This window comes from Pteropus medius, unplaced genomic scaffold, assembly GCF_902729225.1.
Source record: "Pteropus medius unplaced genomic scaffold, Ma_sr-lr_union100, whole genome shotgun sequence".
Lineage (NCBI taxonomy): Eukaryota > Metazoa > Chordata > Mammalia > Chiroptera > Pteropodidae > Pteropus > Pteropus medius.
In genome coordinates this window covers 1-20,598 of record NW_024340698.1, presented here as the reverse complement: position 1 = coordinate 20,598, position 20,598 = coordinate 1, and positions in this window count along the sequence as shown.

Sequence of the window (20,598 nt, the reverse complement as noted above, 5' to 3'; positions counted from 1 at the left end):
TTACTTGCTCAAAGAAAATCTAAAATACAATTATATTTTTATGTCTGCCACATTACCTTTCCCCTTCTTCCTACCACTTAACAATCCCCCTCTCCTGAGTCTCTATCATTATACACTAGACTTTACATAGAGATAAACATATACTTAGCTCATGTCTGGCCCAAAGCATATCTCCCTACCTTGTTAATAAGAATGTCACAATTCTTGGGTAATGGAGTCTAAATCTTTTAATCTTCTGTATGCAACTTTTCCAACAAACTTGTTTCTCTCATACATAGCTAAAATTATTTCTCTTCTCTGTACTTTCAGCAATGAATTGGGACCATCATGAAAAGGGCATATTTTACAAAATGGTATATGCCAAAGGCAACTTCAATATTGAAAAGGACCTATATATCTGCCTACTAACTTTGTTAAGTATTATCGCATGAGACCAGTTAGCAGTTTTATTTAAGAATTGCCACTGTAAGAACTAAAGACACATTTTACACCTTCAGAAATATTAGCCACTGGGAACTGCAGGGGGTGAATCCAAGAGGAGAATTTCTGTGTGTTTTAAATGCCCTCTTAAAGCTGAAGAGAGAAAAAGATTTCTCTTGGATTTAGTTTTCATACAAAAGGATATTACAGCCAAAGACATTGAATGTACCTTACAAAAAAGTCAAATGTTAAATTTAAAAAAAAAAGAAAGTAACAATGGATAAAATACTGAAGCATATTATTGAAAGATAGTCAACCATACACTTTCGAGGTGTCTTTCCAAAATAAGACTATAAAATATCATTTATACATTCTATGGGCATCCTCTGAATTATTAGAGGTGAGTTCAGTACTAAAATCAACTTTATTTCTCTATTTAATGAATCAGTCACCTGTTATATATTGATGTCATTTTATAACTCAGGAATAATAGTTTTTAAGATTTGCATATTTGGATAGATAAGCTATGATACAAAAATACAATGAATGACTGCCTAACTATTTTAAAGAATATGAGTGGATGATAGATTATATGGATATTTATATATGAAAGTTTTCAGTTATAAAAGCAAAATATAACATAAAGCACAAATATTATATATACTGTCCAAAATATATTCACATTACTAAAGATTGAAAGATTCAGAAAAAGGTTTGCATTTGATTTTCCTAGTTCTTTTTATAGATCACTGCTTAGCTGCACAATTTATAAGTAAAAAATAATTTGGAATCTTTGTATAAAATTGAAAAATCACAGGGTTTAAAGGAACCTTCAAGGTTATCCATCTAGTCAAATGTCCCCTTACCCAACTCGTCAGTGTAAAAACCAATTTCTTTCAGGAGGAAGAAACTATGTGCTGCTCTCAGGAAGAAATAGATATAGGTCCATTTAAGAAACAGTGCAGAAAAGGAATCCCTAAAACCATGGACATTGAGTGGCTGAAGGAATTTACTTAAGAGAAAAGATCAAAGAAGAGATAATAGGTACATTTGACTAAATAATGACTAAGGAGTTACTGTCTACAGGTATTTGAAAATCGTAATAAAAAAAGGAAATTATAGAGATGGTTTGAAGGATATAATTTAAAATAATTGGATTAAATCAATGAAAAAAAATGTACCTGGAAGATAATAAGCCCCCAATTTTCAATGGACAAAATATATCAGACCAGGAAGTAATCTTCATAAGGGAGGCAGCGAAATCTTTCAATGTTCAGCACATGGAAACATCATACAGTTCAAAGACCTGAAAGCAGAATCACTGCTGAGGTCCAGGCCATGAACAAAATGGCCTGGAATGTGTTTGATTTCCCTTTTCTCTGATTCTCTCGAGCAACCACATTCGCCCAAAGCTACCATTTCATCTTGTCTTTCATTTCTCAATCTATCTGGCAAGAGCTGACACCCCTGTATGGACAAACATGAGAAAACAGAGAAGTAAAGAAGAAATCAAAAGGTAATTTAACTAAAGCTTTTTTATTTTCCCTCAATCTGATTTTCTTTACTCTCTTACAGAGATCAATTTTCCCCATGCCATCTGATAAAGGGATATATCTTTGCCACATAAATTACATTTACTTATTGTTATTATTACATTATCATTATTGAAATCACATGGAAATAGTAATCCAAGCACAGAAAGGTAAAAACTTAAAAGTAAAAACTTCTTCCCACTCCTCCTTTTCCTCAGAAGCAACCATATTCGTACCATTTCTGATTTTAGATGGTCCGTGGTTGACTCCATAACTCTAAACAATTTTCTTTTACTTATATTTCTTTATTAATACAATTTAAACAGAATAGCAGTGATTGCTAACTATCCCCCATATCTGCTCTTCTCTTCTTCCACAGTGAAAGCATTTTTACCTGGGTATATATCTGCCCCACTAAAGACTATATCCCAGTTTTTTCTTGCAGATAGGTGAGGTCGTGTGAGTAGTTCTCTGACTAATAGAATGTGAGGAGAAGGGATGTAAATATTTCTATATCATAACCTTAATGTGAAGGAATGTTTTCCCCTTATGGTTTTCCTTAATCCATGGCCTGAAATGAAGTTATGATGGTTGAGCTAGAGCATCTCTGTGGATGGCAAGATGAAAACAAGGTGTGGAGTAGCAACATAATAAAAGTAGCCTAGATCCCGGATTTTGTCAAAGCAACATACCAGCCAGGATCGACTACTTAAACTATTGCATTAGAGGAAAAAATCATTATTTTGGCATTTCTTTGCTCCAGCAGCATAGCTTGTATTCTAAAAAAAAAAGTACCTATTTCGTACCTGCCATGAAATGTGAGAGATTTAACTCACTCCCACTGCTACCTGCCACTCTTTTCTTTACAATTTTTGTAAATTGCTGTATTTTGAAGAGTTTTTCTTCTTGACATTATAACAAATAATATATTTAATGATTGTTTCTTGATTCATCAACTCTAGACAGTATTATTTGACTCCCCATTGCATAAGATATGTTACCATCTTTATATTATTTCCTTCTACTTCCCCTATTGTTAAGCTACATTATATTTTCAATTATAATTAAGTTTTATGTGCTTTGCTTATAGATTGATGTTAAAAATTGAAAACTGGGGACTTGCCTGACCCTGGGGTACTGGCTGTTCTCCGGTGGCCCCGGGTGCACAGACCTCTGACACTCGCTGCTGGGGCTCTGCGGGCTGGATGAAGAGCGCAGCCAGCTGCTCCTCTTTGCACCTACTCACCTACTCAGGCTCTGGAGGAAGTGTTACTTCCTGGGCACTGACCCAGACATCAGTGCCCTCATCCTGAAAAATATTGCGCAGCAATGTGTAGCTATCGACTACCACTTTTCTCAGCCAATCTGCTTAGGAAACAGTCCTTTGAATTTAATGAAGACAATACAGCATGATGAATGTCACCTCTTTCATTTAAGAAGCACCACTGCAGAGCTGAACAGAACTATCCTGCTCTTTGGCTGCGTTGTGACCACTGTCAGTTTCTTCTGGGAGGAAAGCCTCACCCAGCACATGGCTGGCCTCCTTTTTCTCATGACAGGTTTTGTTGACTCCATGTGCTCAGCTCTATTAGACTTCATGTGGAACTTACAGGAAGTCTGGGAGGTCTCTGTTATCTTTCCCTTAGATATGGAGTGGAAAGAACACTTGGGGTTCCTGATCACATCAGGATCAAACCAAATGATCTTGGACAAATGAGTAGTGTCCTTATAAGAAAAGGAAATTTGGGCACAGTTACAGAGGAAGGGCTGTGTGCAGGCACAGGGAGAAGATAGCCATTTACATGTCAAGGAGAGAGGCCTCAGAGGAAACCAACCCTGCCCACACCTTGATCTCAGACTTCTAGCTTCCAGAATTGTGAGAAAACAAATTTCTGTTGTTTCAGGAAAAAAAATGAAAACCAAGAAAACTATAGACCAAAATCTCTCAGGAACATAGATCCAAATATTCTTAGCACAATATCAGTAAATTGAATCCAACAACGTATTTTTTTAAAATTTTACACCACAACTAACTGGGATTTATCCAAGATATGCAAGTTTGGTTCAACATTCAAAAATCCATTAATGTAATCCATCATATCAACAGGCTAAAAGAGAAAACAAATCACATGATCATATCAATAGATAATGAAAAAGCATTTGCCAAGTTTTAACACCCATTTATAATAATAATAAAAAAAACTCTTAGTAAACTAGGAATACAGGGAGACTTCCTCAATTTGATAAAGGACATCTACAGAAATCCTACAGCTAACATTGTACTTAATGGTGAGAAATTTGAAGCTTTCCTAAATTTGAAGATCTGATAAAGGGAAGAATACCTTCTCTCATTACTTTTTTTCAACATCATATTAGAAGTTCTAGCTAATGCTGCAGGTTCAAAGTCAAAGGCATTCTGTTCCACAGACTCCATATATTCACTACAAACATGGCACATTTTCAACTTATTTCATTTTGTTTTGTTTGTGTTACATGACTCTTGTACATAATTTTATTCTTTCTGAAATTGCAGAGATCTTTCTATGTCTTATTTATAAAATGAATATATGCCTTCTTCGTGTCTTATTTATAAAATGAATATATGCCTTCATGGTCATACTATTTGTTGAATGCAATAAAGTGCTTTCAAGTCATGTTAGAAATTGCTAATTTCCCACCCCAAAATCAATTCTCCCTCTGGCCCTAACTAGACACAATCTCCCTTACAAATAGGTTTGACCAATGGCATCTAAGTAGAAGTTGTTGAATAGGGCTTCCAAGAACTAACTTAATTGGGAAATACCTTTTGTTTACCCTTTGCCCTGCTTCCCTGTTTCATTAGAATGCCAACGTGATGGTTAGAACTGCAACAGCCATTTGGGAACTGTGAAACTGTACTGTTGATACAATACCAGCAACCAACTACCTCAACATTGTTTATAACATGACAAAAATAAATATTTTTGTATTTTACCATTATAGTCAGGACTGCTACTAATAGCCAAACATAATATCCAACTATTATACTAGAACGACTACATGGTTATCATCCTGGGAATTATTTCTATTATGCTCCTCAGTTTCACATTTCTTAGCTCCTATTTCTACTCTTCATTTTTTTTGGTGCATAACCACAAAAAAAAATTCTGATCTTTTTTTTTAAGAAACCAATTCATCACTAAATCTTTGAATTTTTCCTCTCACTCTTATTTGTTAATTTGGCTGGGTATTGAGCTCTAAATCCAAAATTATCATCCCTCAGAACTTTAAGGTTTTTCCATTGTCTTCTAGAATCTTAGGTCACTACCTAGAAGTCTCATGCCATTTTTTAAAAATTATTCTTGTGTAGATAATTTGCTCTGTTTTGTCTCTTTTCTAGATATCTTTACATATTCTCTTAATCCTTAGTATAATATCTTCTGAAGATTTATCTAGATGTTTATTTTATTTCATCCATCATGCTCAGCACTCAATGGACTCTTCAATCCCTAGAGCTTTATTTTTGTTTGACACTAGGAAATTTCCTTTTATTTCTTTGCTACTTGCTGCTCATCCCCCACCTTCTCTGTTCTTTCTAGTACTCCTAATTAGAGTGCAGTTTGTCTTTGAAGCCTGGTCTTTAGTATCTTCTAACTTTTCTATCATATATTCTGATTCATTTTTTTCCCTCTGTGGTCTGAAAGCATTTTTCAAACATTTTTTTTCCAATCATTATATTGAATTTCTTATTTTGATAATCTTATTTTTAATTTTCCCAAACTCTTCTTTGTCTCTGATTGTTCTTTTAAACTAGAAGCATCTGTTTTTATTTTATAGATGCATGTCATCAAATTTCTCTGAAAGAATAAAGTAGATTTTTAAAAATTCTCTTCTCCTTCATAAAAAAATTGCATGCCTCTTCTGGAATAAGATGTTGCTTGATTATCTTGGTCCCTCTCTTCTTTTGTTTTCCTAAAGTTTTTGATGATTCTTGGTTTTCCTTTTATATATTTTTAAAGACTGTTTGATTAACTCAGATAGTTGATAATTCCGCCAACTATTAGCAGTCTCTGTTATAAATGAGTGGACCAAACTACACATTTTCATGCAAGCAGTTCTTTAATTAAAATCCTTAACTTACATATCTTTTCTCACTTCCACTCTCCACTGCTGCTGGTTCTGGAGAATTGCATTGGGAAGGAGAATCTTCTCTTCTACTGGAACTTCTTTTAGCTTTGGTTCACTTTGCTCAGGGGTCATCTGTCAATATGATCCCACGACCTCTCCACCATCCCAAAATTCAACATAATCTTTGTCCACTAATTTCGCATCTCTGTCCAAATTTCCATCATATTTTTATTACTTATTTTCCCATTCTTTTGATAATTTAATGTTATTTTAATGGGTTTTGGGGAAAGAGAGAAGTGAAAATGTCTTTCATCTAGAATCAGAAATCACAGATCTTTGCTTTTAAGGAATGTTCTTACTATAATCATACTTTCATATCCAGTTAAATAATCTATTGTCTTCAAATATTTCAGAAAACATATTTGAAGGATGAAGTTATTAATTCTGTTAAAGAAAAATAATTGACTGAAACTTTTTCATTATATTAGATCTAGATTGTATTTATTAATAATAATATCATTTGTATAAATCTTGCTATCATAAACCTATTTTTATGTTTTATATTATATATCATTTAAATATTTTATTTTCACATCAACCTTTTGAAATAGCTTTCCCAGCAAAAACAACAAATTCCCTACATAGCAACCTACACAAAATCTCCAAAATGGCAGTACAAGCTAAAAATCAGACTGACCACTAAAATTGACAGAGGCATTTTCCCTAACATTTACCTCATTAACTCTAAACTTCATTGAGGAGTAAATCAACCTGGAAACCTCAGTAATTACCTATTAAATCTGCTACTCTAGACACATTAATTGGTAAGGTTAGACCTCTGAACTAAAATGTCAAGCAGAAAAAGGGAATTTTTAAGGCGTAGCCACCATATATTTGGTGGAGGAGGGAACAGGCAATTTGTTTTCTGTTTCCTGGACTTCAGTAAGACAAAAAAGTAAAATTAGCCCATCCTTCCACAGATGAGGAATTTCCTCAAATGACAGGTGATTTTTAAAAGTCCCTAGTTGAATTCGGTGAAACACCCATGTGTGTTTTTATGGTGCCATATATACCACCTTTACCCTGAGTGATGATTATAATACTTTGTATAGGTTAAGTTAAGTTTCTGGCATAAAAGCTAATTATCTAGAGAATGATTCTTCAACAATGTGCATATTAAGAAGGAAGCAAGATACCAAATCCCATAAATCACCAAAAATTACTGAAATATGACTTTTACTTTAATCTGTTTAGTGGAGGAAGGAAGATGGATCTTTGAAAATGTCATAGGTTGGGTGAATACAGTTAAATTCTAAGAACAGTAAGAGTGACACTGAACCACTTGAAAGTACAGGGAAAGAGCTGAAAAATGAACATTTCAAGGTGTAATTTGAAAAACATCTTGGGTGTATTGCAAGCATTCTATTCTTATCAAACAAATGGGGAGGGAGCCTAAAGATTAGCCACCTTAACCTTTCCTACAAGCACCTAATTGCTTTGATCTGTGTCTCGTGTTGTTTCTTGGTTCTGGGTGATGGTTTTAAAGTCTCAACGTATTGGCATATTTACAGGAAGAGAATATTGTTTTTAAGTCATCTTATTTCTCATAAATGTGTAGCAATTACCAGTAAAGTGAATCAATTCATCATACTTTTACATTGAATTAATTAGATACTATAGAAAGACTACAGATCCATTTCCATTATTGAAGGGAAATCTAATTTTATCTGATCTATTCTGATCATATTTTCTTTAGGAGTCCACTAAGTAATACCTAGTGAGTGAGACAGCAATTATATATTCTTGACGTTAGTGGCCAAAACAATTTCAATATCCAGCGAAGATAGGAAATACATTAACATATATGGCATGTGGAAAATTTCCTGCTAAATATTATTATAGCTTCATTAATCACCCACTATGTAAATAAGGTTGATGAGAAAAAACAAAGGGAGATTTATTTAGCCTAGACAAACACAGTTGTGAAAGAAGACAAGAAGTATCACATATCAGCTCTCAGGTAGAGGAAAAGATTTGATTTATAGGATCACATGCAATGTTTTGAAACATAAAAATTTAGGTGAGATATAATTCAATTCTATGGTATTTAGTAAAGCCTATGTATGATAAAAAAGATAAACTACAAAGCACCTTGATAATAGGATTAAATGAGGAAGAATAGAACAAAGCAGAACTGACACAGTTAAATAACAAAGGAAAGTTGTGTGTGTGTGTGTGTGTGTGTGTGTGTGTGTGTGTACCTATTTACTAAGGAGTTATCAAAAGATTACATGATTAGCTAGGGAAAGGAGATTAATAGAATTTACATTAGGGAAGAAGAGAGTGAACAATGAAGTAGAAGAGAAAGAATGAATATAACTATGAAAAAAGATAGAGATGTAGGATTGACACCAACCTAAATGGGGATATTTCCAGGGATATAATGGAAGACATGAAACTATAATAAAACTCATCTATTCCAATATGAATATCATTGTCTACCATATTATATTTCACACATATCTATCTTCAGATCTGTAGCTCTTACAGTAGTCCAGACCCTCACAAATTTGTGGTCAGAATATTCTACTTATTCTTAGTTCTTTTTTAAATTTTAGTCTTTCTCCAGACCCTCACAAATTTGTGGTCAGAATATTCTACTTATTCTTAGTTCTTTTTTAAATTTTAGTCTTTCTCCAGCTGTTATATAGATAGTGGGAAGGAAATCATCTATACAGAATGATTAAATCATCTAGTTGCCACTGTGTTATATTAAATAATAGTAATGATTATAAAAATAGAATTCTATAACTCAAGACTACTTCTAAATTTCCAAAAATAATTTATTGTGGTGGTAAATAGTGTGGTTTTGTAGTCAGAAATACCAGTGTCAAAGTCTTGGCACTGTCATTTACTAGCTGTATGATCTTGGGAAAGTTACTAAACCCTTCTAAAATGCATCTTAATCATTAATGAAATTAAAGTGTTAATATTTTACATGCTGGACTGCTGGGCAGGTTAGGAAAGATAACAAAAGTAGAGCATCTACCCTAATATTATTGTATTAAACTTTCAAATGACACACAGAATCTAATCTCATCTTCACAAAAATATAAAATAAGCTGCATGTTATCATCATATCAGCTTGAAAGATGAATAAGAAAGGCAGAGATGCTTAGTGTCTTGCCAAAAGTCATTTTGAAAGTCTTTAATAATGGAGGAGGACTAAAAAATAGTCTTTTGTGTAAAAATCCTAAGATGTCTGAACAGGAGAAAGGGTAAACTATAAAGATCTGTATACGAAGAAGAGTTTATCATTGTTTTGAGGATGGCAATCCTCACTGAGCACTTAGTATAAGCCAGGCACTGTTTCAAGTGGTCCACAAGCTTGTATCATTCAATCCTCTCAATGAATCTAAGTTTGGGATTATTACGTTCCCCATTTTATGAACTGAGACTCAGAAACACAGTAATTTGTGCCAATGGCACACAACTAATACATGGCAGAGAGGAAAATTGAACCAGGTCTATCTTATACACTAATACCAAAAAAAGGAAGTGATTTTACACTGTGTTGCCATATGCTTGAAACATAAATCTCACATACAGAATTTTTTCATCAAAATTGCCTCTAACTTGCTGAGAAAAATAATCCAAAACAACAATATACTAATACACTGTGGCCATAATTATTTATGAAGAAGCCCCTGGAATTGTTCATATCTAAGGCCCACAAATCAAGAAAGAATTCTTTATCCCTCAATTGTTTCTGAACATGGAGAAAAGCTAAACATAAGTAAGATATTGGCCATATACCTCCCTCTCAGGATTAAACAAATTCTAATAATTATTTGTTCAAATGTTTCACCCAAAGGCAAAAACCCAAAGCAGTGAGTCATTTCTCATTCTTCAAAACTCCCTTAAAATGTAGATGAAGAACTCCCCACATGTAGTGTTCCCCCCATGCTACTGCTACAATCTTAAAGACCCACACAAAGAGGTGCATCCTTCACCATCCTTAAATGCCCTTTCTTATTAAGACAAAGAATATTAAGATGGTACCGCATTCAATTGTTTCTCTACACATGGAAAATGAACATGGGATAAGTACTTTATTTCTTAAATTTCTGTGCATGTATGATTTTATAAGAGGGTTGTTTCTGTACAAATCGTCCCTACATTCTTAAACAAAACATCCAAAAATAAAGTTATTTGCCACCAAAACTCCCTGATGACTTGGATACAAAAAAAAAAAATTTCAAGTGGTTCTTATTACCACAACATCACAATAAAGAATTACAAGCAAGGAGCAAGGGGTAATTTGTCCCTCAATGTGATGCAACTTGAAAATCCTAAATGAGGACTTATTGATCCTCAGATATTTTGTGTATCTTGGTAAAACAACCACAAATAAAACTCATATTATTTGTGGAAAATAATGTTAGCTCAATTCTTGGAAAACCACTTCAAATCTGGAACTATGAGTCCGAATCATATGGCCATAGTCTGCCACAAATACCACCAGGTAATACCACCATTCCTCTCCAAGAATATTTTTGTTCAAATAGAGAATCACTCTAAATATATATATATATATATATATATATATATATATATATATATATATATATATATCTCCTATATCCTTAAATTCTTTAATAAGGAGTTCTTTGTCCGCAATCAGTATCTATATACAAGGAAAAATGACTTAAAAGTAAATGGTTGTCCTCAAAACATCACCATACACATAGCCAGGGAACCCTGTATGAAATATTTTATTTCCTAAATTTGCCTGTCTATAGAGGCAAAAGGGCTTAGGAGATGTTGGTCTCTAGTTTGCCAATAAATGCTGGGTCAGCAAAACCCTAATTGGGATATACACATTCTTAAATTTTCTCTAAACAAATAAAAATATATTACCTGTAAGACTTTTTTTGAAAGAGGAGTTCAAACTATTCCCACATTCTCAGGCGATGAGCTCCAAAAGAGAAGCTATTCTCTCTAAACAATCTCTGTATTCAATAAACCACCAGATATTTCATTTTTGCAAAAAAGGTAAATAAGGTTCAGAATACAACACACATATATACATACATATATCCAAACTAACTTTATATTTGTTGACAAACATCCACTCATTTGTATTCTCTGTCCATACAGAGAATATCTGTTTTTCCTTCAAGCCAAAATGCCACTTCACAGTTGCAAAGCACCTATCTATCCTTTGAAGTCAGATGGTTGCTCCTGAAGCTAGGGGTAGAGGATCAAAACTTTCCTCAAAATTTTTAAGACAAAGTCTGCCTTTAGTTGATTGCCTTTAGTAAAGCCTATGTGCTTGATTGATCTGATTTCTGAGTCTCTTAAAGAAAAAGAGCCTACCCTTCTAGATCCTCCAAATTGTTATATAATCTACTTACTTAGTACACGACAATGAAGAAAGCCATCTCTTTAAACTTGAATCAAGAGTTGTCCACATTAATATAACATCTGATATTGACTCATTTAAATTGCCTTTCTCAAAAAGGTCTACTCCAATGAGCAAAACAATACTGAACTAAGAGAAATATGCATTATCTCTGCAAAACTTTTTCCTAATGCAACTAGATTGAGAAAAGAGCTACATTCAAAGCAAAGATCTGCCTTGGGAATAAATGGAAGAAAATCCTAGCAAAAGCTCACTAACACCTCCAAATTCTGATTGGCAGGTCCTAGATCCAAATGTAAGATGAGGGACAGCTGCTGCAGGATAAATCTTGCACCTATAAGTATCTTGTAATGTCTGTATGGACTGGTGTTGAGAAAAGCAAGTCACAAAGCTCACTTATATCTTGGAATCTGTGTGAAGAGTGCCATAATTAAAGTTGAGGATGCTTTCATAGCTGGTCCATAAGCAGGATAGTGTTGCAAGAATAGAAAGGGGTGAAAAAAGCTGAAAGAAAATTAAAAAGAAAGGAAACTGTCCTCATTTTCTTTTCCCATCCCAACATTTCATTTTAGTTCTCACAGAAAGGATGAGAAGAAGAATGTGTAGTTTAATGAGAAGTCATGATTGTGAAATATGTAGTGACTCTTGAACGATGCCGGGGTTAGAGCTACTGATCCCTGTGTAGTCGAAAATCCACACATAACTTTTGATTCCCTCCAAACTTAATAGCTTATTGTTGACAGGAAGCTTTACAAATAACACAATTAACACATATTTTGTATGTGTTATATACCATATCTTACAATAAAGCTGCTAGAAAAAAAGGAAATGTTCTTAAGAAAATCATAAAGAAGAAAAAAATATATTAATATAATTGACTGAAAAAAAATCCACATATAAGTGAGTCCACACAGTTCAAACCTGTGTTCACGGGTCAATTGTAGCTTTATATTTCTGTGTACTAATTACCACAAACTTAGAGGAGAAAAAAACACCAATCTATCAACTCACAGTTTCCATGGGTCATGGGTCCAGAACTTGCTAGCCGAGTTCTCTGCACAGGGCATCATAAGTCTTAAATAGGGTGTTATCCAGGTATGTCCTCCTCTGGAGGCTTGACTGGAGAAAGGTCTGCTTCCAAGCGTCTTCAGGTTATTGGTAGAATCCGTCACCCCAGTTAGGATGTGAGACTGAGATCCTAGGTTTTGTTTTGTTTATTTGTTTGTTTGATTGATTGATTTTCTGACTGTAGGTTAGAGACGGCCATCAACACCTAACACATTCTCAGGTCCTTGTTATGCATCTCCCTTCATAAGCCCTTCCACACATCAAATCTCTCTTGCCAGGAAGGCCCAGAACCATTTTTTAAAGGGTCTTTTGCTTAAATCAGGTCCAGCTGAGTAATCACCCTATTTTAAGTCAAATGATTTAGAACTTAAATTACCTCTGCAAAAATTCCTTTACAGCAGTACCTGTCTGATTAAATAAGTGAGAGAATGTGTGCTTACAACAGGAGTGAGAATCTTGGGGTCATTTCAGAATTCTTCCGACCACATTGAAGTGAAACCACAATCACCTCCTGCTAATGAGAAGAGTGGGTCAAACTAAAGCCCCTCTCCTTTTATTAGTGGTTGAGCACTCCTCATTTCATCTTAAATATGCATTCTCAATAGAAGCAATACTGCCCCAAAGGGTAAAAATTGGTTTGTATACAGGGGACAAATCTTAGATATTATAATGGTTTGGAGCCCTCCAAAGGTCTACCTGAAAACATTTTACTCATTGGCATCTAATTTTTCTCATTAGGAAGAAATTAAATTAAAATTAATTCAATTCATTCATTGGATTTAATTAATGAATTAAATTGACTAATTTATATTGAATTTAAATTTAATTTATTATTTTCTCCTTAGGGGTCTAATAATAAAGAAAGGTTGAGTTAATCAGCTTTTCAGGATCCTCCCATGACTACATTTTAGACAACTCTCTATTCTAATTTCTGGAACTGTCACAGTTGCCTCTATAGCTTTTCTTCTTTTACAATGGGAGAAAATTTACTTGTTGCTACCGGTACAGAGTGCATGATAACTTAAACTCATTTAAATGTTGGTCAATTAGCTTTCTCATTACCTAGAATTTTCAATTACATCTTCAGTAGAAAAGTTAAGAACACATACCAATATTACTAGAAACCAAAGGAGTCTACTACATTTTTTTCAGTAGTCTGTAATGCAAAAAGAAATATCTTCCTAACCTTTAAATAATAGTTTAATAGTTTTGTTTGGCTAGGGATACTAAAATTTAGGTGCCCTCTACATGTATCAGGAAATTTAAAATCGGTCTTATCTTTGACCCAGAAATTTGAATTCTAAGAATCTATTCTAATGAAATTTTCAGAGGTATGGACAAAAATTTATCTAGAAATATCAATACAGTTTACAATAGAAAAATATACATCAATAGATAAGTGGTTCAATAAATTATGCTATATCCATAGAATGATTCACTAATCTAACATTTAAAATGATATTTAATATATATATAAATATATATAAAGATGTGAGAAAATACTTAAGATATAATGCTAAGAAAAAAATGAGGATATAAAAATGTAAGTTCATAGAAATAAAGGCAAAAATGTCAATGGCAATGAGATTATGAATAATTTTATTTTACTTCTGACACATATTTGTACTTTCTAAATTTCCTAGAATGCAAATATAATACTTTTATAGTGAAAAAAGAAAACAAAAAAAATGAGGAGTCCTAAGTTAAGAAACAATATAACTTCAGTATACTCATTGAATACAGAGGCTCATATTATTGAGTTAAACACCTTGTTCTGCTCTTCACTGCTGTCATCCACCAACTCTTCCTTGTTTTTGGAAACTGTGTAGATCACTGTCTTCTCCCTCATTCTTCACTCCAACATTTGTTAGCACGTCAAGGACATTCAATATCCAAGATGATGACCCATACAACAGCTTGGACTCTCAGGTCTTTTATCTCCTTAGTTCCAACTACATTTACCCGCAACCTACTGCAGACACTCACTCCAATAATCAATTCTGAGTCTTGTTATCTCTGGTAACTTGCACCTCTTTCCAAATGTCAATTTCAAGCATCCCCTTTTCTAATCTCCTATACTTCCAGCACACTTATTCTAGTAACCCAATGTGACAACACTTTTACCTCATTGAAACCTCCATATTATTGACACACACACACATTTACTCAAACGCCATTCATGGATGAAGCCATAAAAGATATGTAGATTGCTAATAAGTACATGAAAAGTTGCCAAACATCATTAAACATCAGGGAAATGCAAATCACAACCACAATGAGACGTCACCTCACACTTGTTAGGATAGCTATTATCAAAAAGACAAAAGATAACAAGTGTTCCTTCGGCCACAGAATGTGAACCAGGTAATGGTGTGCTATTCTGAGCCTGGGCTGTAAAAGCCCTTGAATACTTCCTCTCTCTAACCCTTGTCTCCTCCATGAGAACAAGCCTTGGCTGGACTACTGAAGGATGAGAGTCCATGTAGAAAAGAGTCTAATTGTTCCATCTAAGACGATCTGAGACCAACCAGCTCCCACCTAACCTAGAGACTCATGAATAAAAGAAATATATTTTCTAAAGGCAGCAAGTGTTGTTAAGGGTGTGGAGAAAAGAGAATCCTTGTGTACTGTTGGGGGGAATGTAAATGAGTCATTCACAGCCATTATGAAAAATAATATGGAGAGTTCTCAAAAAATTAAAAAATAGAACTACCACATCATCCAGAAATTCCACTTCTGGATATATAACCCCCGAAATAATAGAATCAGTATCTCCAAGAGATATCTGACACTCAATGTTATGTTATATTAGTTTCAGGTGTACTGTATAGTGATTAGACATTTATATAATTTACAAACTGATCTCCACGATTAGTCTAGTACCCACCTGGCAAATACACAGTTATTACAATATTATTAACTATATTCCTTGACTATTTCATGTCTACCAATTTGCACTTCTTAATCCCTTCACGTTTTTTACCCAGCCCGCCAAACCCCTCTGGCAACCATCAGTTTGTTCTCTGTATCTATGAGTCTGTTTCTGTTTAGTTTGTTTTTGTTCTTTAGATTCCACATATAAGTGAGATCATATAGCATTTGCCTTTCCTTCTTTGACTTATTTCACTTAGTGTAATACCTTTCAGATCCATACATGTTGTCACAAATGGTAAGATATCATTCTTCTTGTGGCTGAATAATATTCCATTGTATATATGTACCACTGCTTCTTTATCCAATTGTCTATTGATGGGCACTCAGGTTGTTTCCATATCTTGGCTATTATAAACAATGCTGCAATGAACATAGGAGTGTATATATCTTTTCAAATTAGTGTTTTCGATTTCTAAATACCCAGAAGTGGAATCGCTGGGTCATGAGATAGTTCTATGTTTAATTTTTTGAAGAACCTCCAACCTATTTTCCATAGTGGCTGCACCAATTTGCAGTCCCACCAACAGTGCACGAGGGGTCCCTTTTCTCCACATCCTCATCGACACTTGTTATTTCTAGTCACTTAGATATTAGTCATGTGGAAAAGAGTCTAATTATTCCATCTAAGACCATCTGAGACCAAACCAGGTGTGAAGTGCTATCTTATCATGGTTTTAGTTTGCATTGAGTGTCTTTCTGCTTCTATAAGATGGGGATGATCACAGCGCCTACTTTGTGGCGTTGCTGGCAGGGCCAAATGAAATACATGCCTTTAAAGCTAGTGGCACAGTGCCTGGCACAAAAGAAGGCTTCGTATATAAATGAGAGTGTCATTGTTATCAATAGGAAGAATCCCATTTATGCAGGGTCACTCTCCTCTTGGGAAAGCTCAGGAGCAAGGGTCTGCCTGTGGGGAGGAGCAGGGAGTCTGTGTTTCATCACACATCCTGGGGATCCTGTGGCCCTGGTGCTGGTGGTCATCGCCCCGAAGCCATCCCCTAGTTCCTGCCTCAGTAGGGTTCTTTGGGACACTCAGTATCCGCTTGGTGGTTCTGCAGGTCCCTTGCCTGTCAGAGCACAGGTGCAAGTCCTGGTAGCTAGTCTGACTGTAAAATTCTGAACACCTGGGATGTCACAGGCCATGACCAGTCAGAACGACTCTGGCTGCAATTCCACGTCTGGCCGGACGGGCTCGCAGCAGCGGGACAGCAGCCCTGCCCGGAACAACCTGTGCTGCCGAGAACCCTGAACCGTCCCCACCTCGAACGTTAACATGCAAAGTCCATTCCTCTGATCTCGTCCTCACATCTCCAGTGGTGGTTTCGTGGCACACGTCAACGTCTGATGGAATCGATATGCAATCCCTTTCTCTCCATGGCAAGTCTTACGAAAGGCCGTCCTCTTGGTGAGACGTGCTCTCCACTGCGGGTCCTGCCTGGGGCGCTCCCTTCCAGCTCTTTCCGAGTTGCAATTGAAGAGGGGCTGGCGCACTTGTCTGATGGTGACGCCGACGTCGACTGGCTAAGTAGGGCACAGGCACTGTCTGCCTTGCGTCTTCACAATGCACACCTCGGCCGTGGGTGTCGCTACTTCCTGAGGAAACCGAGACTGAGAGGTTGGTGCATGTGTCCCCGGGCACATGAGTAGCAGGTGGCCTCGCTGGAACTCAAACCTGTGTCCATGGACTTCAAATCTGGCCCTGACTTCACCCTCATCACCGGGTGTCATCCAGCTTCTCCCAGGGTACTGATTCATTTGAAATGTACAGCACAGACACTGATGGACACAAACGCTTGGCTGTCTCAGGAGTCCTCCCCGCTCCCTCAGTTGTAACAGCCCGTCTGCAAACCCACGAGAAGGTAAATAGGGAAAGATGACTTGGCGTGACATTCATGATTGCTACTTCACCTGATGGGAAGAGGCAACCTTTTGGACCTTCTCTCCCTTAGCACCTGCTCTGAACGTCAGGGGCCAGCATGACACCGTGTTTTAAGTCCCAGGATTTGGGGTTAGTGGAACTTGTGCTTCACTCCCAGGTCCACCACCTTGTGAGTGTGCGTGACCCTGGAGAGTCACTTTATCTCTTGGAGTTTTGTTTCTTCACCCTTTGGTTGAGCAAATGTTGGTGAATATCTCATGTACGGTTGCCACAGGCTGTTTTATGTTGGACGTGGGGATGAGAAATTCACAGCATTGTGAAGAGGTCTGACAAATAAGCGACAGGAAGACAGGGGTGTGAGAAGTGCAGAAACGAGCAGTGCTATGAGGTATAAGGGGGAGTCCCCCTGATCTGCGCCCTCCTTCCCCCAAGCTGCCCCTGCTTCAATGGCTTCATTCCTCCCCGTTAAAGAATATCCATAAAATATCCTCCACCCATAAAAGCCCCTCCCAGAGTTCCCCTCCTCCATAGACCTCTTCTGTCTACTGCCATTGGTCCCTCTTTGAGTCTCGACGATGCCCCACATCTCTCTTTCACAGCTCCCGCTTGTTCCTGCCACATCACAGCATATTTCCCGCGGAGGCTCCATGTCTGATTCGTCGGCGTGCTCCTCCCAGCTCTGCGCCTGGCCCAGGGAAGGAGCTCAGTACGTGCTCAGGGATTTCACTTGGAAAGTGCTCAGCAATGGACTCTGCCATTTCCATAAGCTCCTCTGGTGCAGGCATTAATTGCCGAGCTAGCCGGGGGCCATGTATTTAGTGTGTTTTCGTTGCAAGTGCAACCGGATGTCTAATAGGAAGATACAGATGCCTTTGTGACTCAGATCGATTGTGGGCGGTGACCGCATGGGATTCTCTTGTCATTTGTAATCCTAGTTATGGTTCAGCCACACACCCACACTTTTTCTGATGATCAGATTGATCCTGGCAAAAATGTAAGCATCTTCTCATGTAAGGACAAAACAAAGTCAACTGCAGAATATGGTTCAAACAAATCATTACTACTGAAAATCATATTTTCCTGTATCACTGCCAGAGGTTAACTGTTATTCATCCCAGAGCCAAGCTCAGCCAGGTAAGAACTTTCCTATTTCTAAGCCTACTTTTGGAAATCTGGGAATCTCTCTGTCCATATGTCCCTCCTTCACCTGGAGTCCCCCCCAGCAGAGCCCATGTCTCCATGTTCTGCTGTATGATGTCCTGGCAGCTTTTGTAAATGATAATTCTAAATTCTGATTGAAATGAAAGGGTTTCATAGGAGTGTGTGAGTCACACGTGAAAGATGCATTGTGTCCCCCATGGAAGGAATGAAACGGCTCTGTTAGAAATGGAAGTCTGTGTATGTTCACCCACATGCACATTGCAGCACACTGTTCTGGTGAATGTCACTGTGAAAGACACCGCCACCCCCATTCTTCCTATACTGAGACGTGCCTGGGTTAGACATACACGCTTGATAAGGGCAAATGTTCTATGAAATATAGAGCGCTATACAAAAGAAAATATTGCACTGGTGTGTATGTAAATAGCAGGAACAGGTTGTTTATCGCATAATGATTGGAAAGGCAGTTCTAAAACAAAAATTTGAATGCATCTTAAATGTTTTTGTTACTGGGGAAGTGAACTGAGACTTCAAGCAAGGTATGTCTGTCTGACAAATACATTGATGTCTGCAAAGTGCACATACTCAAAAGAGCCATTAGTTGGGAAGAGGGAAGGAAAGCATGGGAAGGGTGAAGAACTATTTTTCAGGCGGAATGTGACATGCACAGTCGTGAGGTGGGCCATGCGTGGAGCGGGGTGGCATCTTTTATGCCAGCATAGCTGTTATTGGCTTTTTAACATTTCTGCTCGGTACTATCATATTATGAAATGTATAATTTAATTAAGGCTATAGGAATCGATCAGATGATATTTAAATGTCAAAATTTATTTTTTACAGTAAAAAAAGAAAAAAGTTTGGTGGAAACACATTGTCACACCTTGGAGACAAAGTGTGAGCAGCAGGTCTCAGTTTCTCTTTCACTGAACTGACCTTCAGATAGCGCCTTTCCATTTAGAGTTCAGAGACCTTGAGGAAATAATTGAATGTGAAACATAAGTAAAACAGAAAGATTTTCTCAGGATAGATGCAGGGGTAAAGAAACATGTAGGCAAATCGCAAGTCCAATTATTTATAATTGGACGATACTGGGTTCTACATTGTCACTGATAACGTGACAAAATTAAAATAGGAAAAATCAAATATTCTAAATATCGAGAGACAAAAAACCTTTAATAGTAAAATTTTCTTTTCTCCATCAAAATACCTAAATACCTGGTATCGATTTCCAGAAAGTTCTCCAAAAGGATTCTTCCAACTTGTTAGGCCGTGGGGTAAAAAAAAAAAAATCACAATGCTTTGTTTCTCTCTCTGTGATATGTACACTTGAAGGTCTTTCTTATTGCAAGCTAATATTTCCACCCATCACGTGGCATTGAAGTCTCATTCATATTAGGCATAGTAATAAAGGATTACACTCCTTAGCCTTAGGCATCTCAGTGGAAAAAAAATGTAAAAAGTTGAGCACTGTAGGAGATGTCTGACTATTCAGATATGGAAGTAAATATCTGGGAAGGCATGGGCCAGAGAGATTATCCTCAAAGAGTACATGACAAGGGCCATGTTTATTGGTTTTTATATCCCTGTGCCAAGCATAGTGCTTAACATAGAACACGTGCTTCTTCAAGTGTTGTTGAGTGACTGAATGGTATTTGTTCTATGGTTTACCTCTGTCTCGAGTGCCCTGTTTCTGGACTAATCCTCCAGATTCATCCAAGGGCTTTGATTTTAGGGGCTGACGGGGTCTGCTGCCTTTCAGTGACGACTGAATGAGAAAGGACAAGAGGGTAGTTCAAGCCAGGAGAGCCCCACACTTAATAGTTTTCTACTCTGGGGTTGATAGCCTACAATCATATGCTTAAGAGTTAAGGAATCATAATATTATTAAAAATGAAAATTATAGAATCACAGCATTTTTTAAAAAAGTTAGCACTAGTTATTCTGAATTCCTCATTCCATATATGGGGAATTGAAGTATGAAGAAGGAATGCAATTTACCCAGAGTACCAGAAAGAATACAAGATTTGAGGCCTGCAGTCCACCCCCACCCTGAATTTGAATCCTATTTCACA